The sequence below is a fragment of the Tamandua tetradactyla genome, chromosome 18, assembly GCF_023851605.1.
Source record: "Tamandua tetradactyla isolate mTamTet1 chromosome 18, mTamTet1.pri, whole genome shotgun sequence".
Lineage (NCBI taxonomy): Eukaryota > Metazoa > Chordata > Mammalia > Pilosa > Myrmecophagidae > Tamandua > Tamandua tetradactyla.
In genome coordinates this window covers 1,618,258-1,627,093 of record NC_135344.1, presented here as the reverse complement: position 1 = coordinate 1,627,093, position 8,836 = coordinate 1,618,258, and the positions used below count along the sequence as shown (strand labels likewise).

General features: G+C 48.8%; 1 protein-coding gene across 6 annotated transcripts in view; it reads right to left on the bottom strand.

Moving 5' to 3' along the window:
• Positions 1 to 2,366: 2,366 nt before the first annotated feature.
• LOC143661910 (mitogen-activated protein kinase kinase kinase 9-like) overlaps positions 2,367 to 8,836 on the bottom strand; it is a 12,940-nt gene continuing 6,470 nt past the window's right edge. The window contains exon 4 of one of the 6 annotated variants that reach the window (XR_013164965.1): positions 2,367 to 2,867. The gene's annotated coding sequence lies outside the window, so the exon portion shown is untranslated. The other 5 variants (XR_013164964.1, XR_013164963.1, XR_013164962.1 and 2 more) reach the window with 5 other exon arrangements.

Sequence of the window (8,836 nt, the reverse complement as noted above, 5' to 3'; positions counted from 1 at the left end):
CACCTAAGCCCACCCAAGCTGTGGCTGACAAAGCACAGTCACAGTGCTGAGCTCAGGGTCTCACCCCGAGGCCTGGCTGCCCTCCATGATCTGATGAGAAGCTACGCAAGGGAAGGTCCTGGTGAGTATCCGGAGGCTGGACTGAGCCCAGAGGGGATGGCGGCCCCAGGAGGACCCACTCAGCTCCGCAGACCCAGCCATGCAGAGTGCCCTGCCACACCCCACCTCCCCACCCCTTGGGTCCCTTCCCTCCTCAACACCCCCCCCAGAAGATCTTCCTTTCTCCCAAATTGGTCCTCCCAGCCTCATCTTCCTGAGGCTGAGTTGGCCATCCAGCACAGAGCCCTGTAGGGAAAACCTCCCTCCACACCAGCCCGTGTGCTGCCTCGTTCCCCACCACAGGGTGGCTGTGGGTGCTCTCAGGGGCCAGGGCTGATGGGCCTGCTTCCCTCCCCATCAGCAACCCCTGGCCCCTGCCCAGGGCTGGGACATCCTAGGCTCCCATCTGACCACATGGTCTCAACTAGGCCTTGGTGTACTATCTGGACGGCTGCAGAAGCCCCCTGAACCCCCAAGTGCTGGGCTTCCCAGGGACATGTAGTTGGTGGGGGCCTGGCGAGTTCACAGGCCAGGGAGCCGAGTGTGGGCCCTGGGCAGGTACCCACAAGGAAGCAAGACTTGCCCAGTCACTTAAGGTGAGATGACCGGGACTTGGGGCCAGAGCACAGCTTTGGCGCAACCTCCTGGCAAAGTAGGGGCCAACAGCATGCAGGGCCTGGCCTTGGGGGGGCTCAGGTGAGGGATAGAACCCTCATGTAAGTGTCCCCACCCCTGCTTCCTCTGAAGGGTCAACTTCATTCTGGGAACAGGCCAGGACTCTGACCCCTTTCATATTTGTGACATCCTTTACATATAAGACAAATGCATTTCAATTTCCTCTCTCAATTAATGACCTATTCTTTGAATCAGACTCAGCTAAAAAACATTGCTCCACCACATTAGTCTTATAAAAATTCAATTTCCCTCCTCTGACAGCCAGAGGCCAGGGGACTGGGGCGGGTAGGCTGACCACCAGGGCCAGTGCGGCCCAGCCCTCTCGGACGCCCTGGAGTGCAGGATCTACTTCACCACGTCCAGCATGAGGGAGACAGCGCCAGGGTGGCAGGAGAGGGCTGCGTGGCAGAGCAGGGAGCCAGCGGGCTGGCCTGGCGCCATCACCCCAGCAGGGAACAGGCAGAGGGGCGGACTCTTGGATGAGCTCCAGATGAACAGGTGGAACACTGCTGGGCACTGCTCTGCCCATGCACTCCAACCCCTGTGCACCTGCCGCACTCTGCCGGAGGACAGGGCACTGTGGGTGTGCCTGAGCACCGGGAGCGGTGAGGCCGGATGAGGCGAAGAGGCCTAGTGAGGCTGGAATTGGGGGCCAGGAAGGGTGAGGACAGCTCCTTGCTATCACTGGGACAGATGTCCCGATTTAACAACAGTAGAAACCCTGGCCCACTCCCCACTGCCCCTGCACCCAAGGCGGCACCTCTGTCCCTGTGCTCCCTCCAATGGCATGCTTTTCCCCACACTGGCCTAGGCACTCGCACCCATCAATGCATCCAGCCCCAGGTGGGGCCATGCTCCTGCCAGTGTTAAGCCCTGTGCTGGGCTCGAGGACGAGCCGATGACACAGACCAGGCCTCATGGGGAAGACACATCCCACATGGGTGCTGCACACACTGTGAGGGTGGGGAGGCAGGGAGGAGAGGTGAGGAAACAGTCCACTATGAGGAAAGCTGGGGCTTCCCTACAGGCGGGTGTTGAGACGATCATGCTCCCACCTAGCAAACAGCTTCCAAAATCCTGCTTGAGTGGTTCCTGCTCAGAAGTGCCTCCACCTATCCTGACAGAGGGTCTGGCCTGTCTGTAGCTGGCCTCCACCAGACTCTACCCATTGCAAGTGGCCATACACAGCCTTGCAGAAGGTGCCACACTCCTCTGAAGTCCCAGAGCCACCTGTGTGCAGCACTCTGTCCCTCTGGGCTTTCCACCTTCCACCCCACATCGTAGGCTCTGCCCTACATGGCAGGCTCCACCCCATATGACAGACTCCACCTACACAGTAGACTCCACCCCATATGACTCCACCCACACAGTAGACTCCACCACATATGACATGGTCCTTCTACACAGCAGGCTCCACCACATATGACAGGCTCCTTCTACACAGCAGGTTCCACCCCATATGACAGACTCCACCCACACAGTAGACTCCACCCCATATGTCAGGCTCCTTCTACACTGCAGGCTCCACCCCATATGACAGACTCCACCCACACAGCAGGCTTCACCCCATATGACAGGTTCCTTCTACACAGCAGGCTCCACTCCATATGACAGACTCCACCCACACAGTAGGCTCCACCACATATGACTCCTTCTACACAGCAGGTTTCACCCCCTATGACAGACTCTACCCACACAGCAGGCTCCACCCCATATGACAGGCTCCTTCTACACCACAGACTCCACCCCATATGACAGACTCCACCCACACAGCAGGATCCACCACATATGACAGGCTCCTTCTACACAGCAGGCTCCTCCCACTGCAGGCTCCACCCCACCATTTAAGGGCTGCAGAGATGCAGCTGGGTCTTCACCTAAAGTGTCATCGCATTCTGCAAGGGACAGAGACCTTTCAGACCAAAGTGATGGACTTCACCAGGGAAAGCACACACTTCCAGCCACCCATGGCCTCACCCTGGGGTCCCAGGCTGACAAGGGCTTACTGTGAACTGCTCCTGGGACTCGTAATCTCATGCAGATTGATGTAAGCTGTGCTGAACTCCATCATCATGCCACTGGACAGGAACTCTCTGGAAGAGAAAAGGTGACTCTTTAATACAAACCCACCCAGGCACCTCACAGTTTTGCGGGCACAAGGGTGCTGGCTCCAACACTTTCACACCCTGACAATCATGAGGCAGAGGAAGGGATAAGTGAAGGATACTGACAGCTGGGACAGGAGCCAGCAAGCCTGTGTATATTTGGGTGCAGGGCACTGAGCCCCCAGTCACCCCACAGGCCCCCAAATGGAGGACTCTGGCAGGGGTGCAGCTGTGGCATTCCCTCGGGCACCGGGCACAGGGACTCCGGTCACCTCACAACCCCGAGATGGGGAACCCTGCCAGGGGTGCAGCCTGGGTACCTCGTCACAGTGCACACTGGGCTCCATGTGGACACCCGAGCTCTAGCAGCAGTAGTCACACTCACACTTTCACACTCATAGTCCTGGGGCCATGAGGGAGGGCAGTGAACAAGGTCTTCTTGCCTCCGTGGTTTCTGCTGAGAAATCTACATACAGTTTTATTGGGCTTCCCTTGTATGTGATGGATTGCTTTTCTCTTGCTGCTTTCAAGATTCTTTCTCTTTGACCTCTAACATTCTGAATAGTAAGTGTCTTGGAGTACATCTATTTGAATCTATTCTCTTCTGGGTATGCTGCACTTCTTGGATGTATAATTTTAAGTCTTTCATAAGAGTTGGGAAATTTTTAGTGATAATTTCTTCCATTAGTTTTTCTCCTCCTTTTCCCTTCTCCTCTCCTTCTGGGACACCCAAAACATGTATATTTGTGTGCTTCATATTGTTTTTCAATTTCTGGATCTCTGGGAATTAAATTATCCTTTTTCCCCATATTTTCTTGTTCTTGTTGGATTTCAGAGGATCCGTCCTCCAGTTTAGTAATCCTATGTTCTGCTTCTCGAAATCTACCATTGTAGGTTTCCATTGTTTTCTTTTTTTTTATTTTTTCTACTATGCCTTTCATTCCCATAAGTTCTGTGATATGCTTTTTCAGACTTTTGATTTCTTCTTTTTGTTTATTCCTTGACTTTATATCCTCCTTCAATTCATTGATTTGGTTTTTGATGAGGTTTTCATTGTTTGTTGATATATTCTGAATTAATGGTTTGGTTTCAACTCCTGTATCGCATTTGAATTGTTGGTTTGTTCCTTTGACTGGGCCATATCTTCAATTTTCCTAGTGTGATTTGTTATTTTTTTGCTGGTGTCTAGGCATTTAATTACCTTAATGAGTTTATTCTGGAGATTGCTTTCACGTCTTTTATCTAGGGCCTTCTTGCTGGATGAATTTGCTCTCTATCTGTTCTCTGACCTTCAGTTCACCTTTTTCTGGGCCTCTAGCTTAGGTTTTGTTTTGTTTAACAGAGAAGAATTTTTCAGTTCTTGTTTTCTTGTTTCTTGCCCTGCCTGTACAGTGCCTTTGCCCCCCCACCCTTAGGACAGTCTACTTAGGTATTATAGACCCCAGCTGGATTTTCCCAGACCAAACTGGCCTCCTATCAGGAGGAAAGAGTCACCTGCATTGGTTTTCCCTGAGGGTGAGACCCAGCAGGTTGAAAGACTTTCCTGTGAAGTCTCTGGACACTGTTTTTCTTGTCCTGCCCAGTATGTGGCACTTGTCTGCCTGCAGGCCCCACCAGCATAAGACGATGTGGTACCTTTTAACTCTGGCAGAGTCTCCCTACTGGGTGCATGGCAGAGACAGAGGAGAGGTTGTAGGCTGGTTTTAATGGCTTCAAATTATGAAACCCTGGTGTCTGAATTCCTTGAGGGAGGGATTCAACCAGAACTGGGCCTCACCCCTCCCCTGGGGAAGGCACCAACTCCAGACAAGCTCTCAAAGAAGCTTGTTTATGCCTATGCCTGGGGCAGTTGCAGCCTCAGAAGTTCTGCCACTATATCCAAAGGCAGCCAAGCCTCTATAGAAACACAGCCACAAAAACCACTGTTCCTTTTTTTTTTCTTTTTCTGTCAGCCCTGCCCCGTTAGCACCAGGGCAAAAATGAGCCAGCTCTACTCTGACCAGGTTCACCTGAACTGGGGGCCTATTTTTAGTAGTCAGAATTTGTGAATTAATTCCACACTTGAAGCTAAGTTGTGCTCAGCCCCTGCTGCTGGTCAAGTTCCTTTCCTTTCCCCTCTGGGAAGCAGCCTGTTGGGGAGGGGCGCTGGCTGCCTTGGCTTGGGGAACTCATGATTCTGGGGGGGCTCACAGCCAGTCCAGCTGGTCCAGACTGGGGTACGCTGTGTGTCTGGTCACTGACGTGGTCCCAGGAGCTATTCTGTACTGTTCCTGGTTATTTAGTAGCTGTTCTGGAGGACGAACTAAATTCTGCACCTCGCTAAGCTGCCATCTTGGCTCGTCCTCAATATGTACTATTTTTAAAAAAGGGCTATGATGCTAAGATTCACAAAACACAGATTCAGTTAACATTACTGAATTCAAGATAGCTTTTGTCAATACATATTTTATTCCACTGACAGATACTAAAATATAAACATTATCTTCCTGAGCTTCTCAAAAATCTCTGGTATTAAAGACGTCTTTACTTGAGATTTTATGTCAATAAGAATTCAGAATCAGGAAAGTTACATCATATATTTTGATGTGTTTCAAAAGTTTACAAGGGTGAATTTACAAATGGAGGAAGAAAATGCCAAAAGTCAATATTTTCTAATGCAAAATAAAATTAAATTTAATACCAAAGCAGGAAAAACCTTTAAATGAAGCAGAACCACTGGACCTATTGGAATTTATAGCCACCTTGCAAATCTTATCTGGAATCGTGCTAATGTTAACAGTATCAAGGGATTCAGCATAACTGAGTTTCTCAGACTGGGCTCAACTCCATTCCAGTCAGGGTTCAAAGGACAGACTAGCTCTTGCTCCTACAGAATGTAGTATAGAAGAGTAACTTCCATCCCATGAAGGGTCAATCGCTGAAGTTATTATTCACAGCTTAGGTAGTGTGTTCTACATATTTGAATTTTCCATCCCAAAGTTATTCAATTGGTTTCTGAAGCCTGGCTTCAGAGAGTTCATCTTTTATGTAACAAATGGTTATTTTCACCTTCAGCCAAAATCTGACATAGGGAAAGATAGACTTTGAATACAAAATCTTAGTATTTGAAGGACTACCCAGGCCAGTTACAGATTCAAGACACCTGTAAGCAGGGATCTAAAGCCTAATATTCAATCTCACATGCCCTTAAGAAAGTCACTAAAAAGGGCAGCCAGGGCAAGGAGTGGGGTGGTGTGCTGCTTACCTTCACACTTAGGGAAGTCTTAAGTTCTAGACACTCACACCAAGAACAAGAATATAAACCACTATGGCCATTCTTCAGGTATAGAAACAAAATTGCCTGAGAAGCTGAGAATAGTCATCACCACAGCTGATATTCATGTATGCTCATGATGAGCCAGACAATCTAGGCACTTCACAAATGTGGATTTATGTAGTCACCACATCAACTTTATGAGTTGGGGACTAGTTTTATCCCACTTTTGTAGATGAGGAAACAGGTGATTTCTCAGAAAGCACTGAAACACTCATAGAAAAAGGTATTTTAAAATAGTGCATCCATTTTTCAGTGAGAAAGAATTTCACATCATCTGGCTCTTACCCTTCATCTCCCGAGGCAAGTTCCTTCTGTCCAAGTGTACTGGGCCCACCTGTCCGTTACTCATTCACAGGGGCCCTCTTCTCCTCCTCACCTCCCTCCTTAGGAATGACTGAGCTGTGCCCCCAGGTTTTGCTGCTTTCACCTGGTGCCACTGTAAATTACAATGGATGGGTGGGATCTGGAAAAAGACACACAGAGCCCTTCCCAGATTAACCTCTACTCTGCCAGATCAACACCCACATTTGGAGCCTCAGGGAAAAAAGTTAGACTTCATAAAAAAAACCTCTGTACCCAAGTAGAGCCTTCCAGGAAAATAATGAAGGTCTCGGCCACCAATCATTTACCTTTCTCAAAGTGCATAGAAAAATTTCCTAAATTCGCCTAAGTCCAATGCAAAGCTGAAGCTCAGACCAACCAGACATCAGAGTTCCAAACGGATCTGACTTAAGCAACTTACTCTGTTGGGTGGGATGGGGAGGCAAGGGTGAGTGATGAGAAGAGAGGTGGGAGAGAAGAAGAGAAGGGGTTAAGGAAGATGAAAAAGGCAAAACAAGAAAGGGCTGGAAACAAAGAAAATGAGGAGCTCAAGCTTAAGGAGAAGAAAGTCAAGAGTAGGAGGTGATGGGAAAAAACAGGCCTAGAGAAATATAAAACATAAGAGAAAAGGAGCATTCTTCTGACATGGATACCTTAGAGCAACAGTCAAACCCTCAGGACCAGGCTTCTATCTAAACTGTGTGAAGGGAGCCAGTTACCATCAAACAGGAAGTTGAGGGGACTGAGGCAAAATTTAGAGCATATGAAAGCGCCCATCTGTTAGAGCAAACTGTGGACACATGTAAAAGACCCCAGTGATTTGATCTTTCAATAAAAGTCATAAATCCTGTTTTTTTAGTTTCAGGTTTTTTTTTTTGCATGGGAAGTCATCAGGAACTGAACCCAGGTCTCCAGCATGGCAGGCAAGAACTCTACTTGTTGAGTCATCGTGGCCTGTCCCTTTTTTTTTAATTTAATTTTTTCCCTTTGTTTTGGTGAAATCTATCTATCTTTAAATTAGGAAAATTATCTTTAATTTATTTTATTTACTTTTTCACACTGCAATAAAAGCAAAATTGGTCCAGATCCAGCTGACCATAAAAAGTATTTAGCAAGTTTCTTCAGGACTCAAGACTTTGCAAAAGCCCTTCCCTGGGAAGGACGGACAAAAGAAAAACAATGGTGCCCCAAATATGGCAGAGGACATGCCTGGGCCCCAGGTCAGGGTACCAACCTGTATCAACACAAGACACTAAATTGCAAATCACGGTGTATATAAGTTGAGCTACCACTGATACCTCCAAAACCTTTTGCTGATATTTGACTAAGAATAAAACGTAGTTCTGGGTCAAGATGGTGGCTTAACAACGTACACATTTTAGTCCGTCCTCCAGAACAACTACTAAATAACCAGAAACAGTACAGAACAGCTCCCGGAGCCATGAGAGTGACTGGACACACAGCATACCCCAGTCCGACCAGCTAGACCAGCTGCAAGCACCCCCCAGAACCGTAAGTTCCCAAAGCTGCGGTAGCCAACGCCCCTCCCCCACAGGCTGCTTCCCAAATGGGAAAGGACTTTACCAGCAGCAGGGGCTGGGCACAATCAAACACCAACTGTGAAACTAATTAACAAATTCTGACTACTAAAAATAGGCCCCCAGCTTAGGTGAACCTGATCAAAGCGGAGGTTGCAATTTTTGCCCCAGTGCCAAGGGGGCAGGACTGACAGAAAAAGGGGAAAAAAAGAGAAGGAAACAGAGATTTTTGTGGCTATGTATCTACGAAGGCTTGACTGCCTCTGAATACAGTGGCAGGACTTTTCAGGCTGCAACTGCCCCAGGCATAAGCAGAAGTGAGCTCTTTTGGGGGCTTGTCTGGAGCCTGTGCCTTTCCCAGGGGAGAGGTGAAGCCCAAGTCAGGTGGAATCCCTCCATCAACGAATTCAGACACCAGGGCTTGGTAATTTGAAGCCATTAAAACCAGCCTACAATCTCTCCTCTGTCTCCACCACGCCCCCAGCAGGGAGGGTCTGCCAAAGTTAAAGGTACCGCATCACCTTATGCTGGTGGGACCTGTAGTCAGACAAGCACCACACACAGGGCAGGATAAGAAAAACAGAGTCCAGAGATTTCACAGGAAAGTCTTTCAACCTGCTGGGTCTCACCCTCAGGGAAAACCGATGCAGGTGACTCTTTCCTCCTGATAGGAGGCCAGTTTGGTCTGGAAAAATCTGGCTGGGGTATATAATATCTAAGTAGACACTCCTAAGCATGGGCGGGCAGGGAAGGCACCACACAAGCAGGGCAAGAAACAAGAA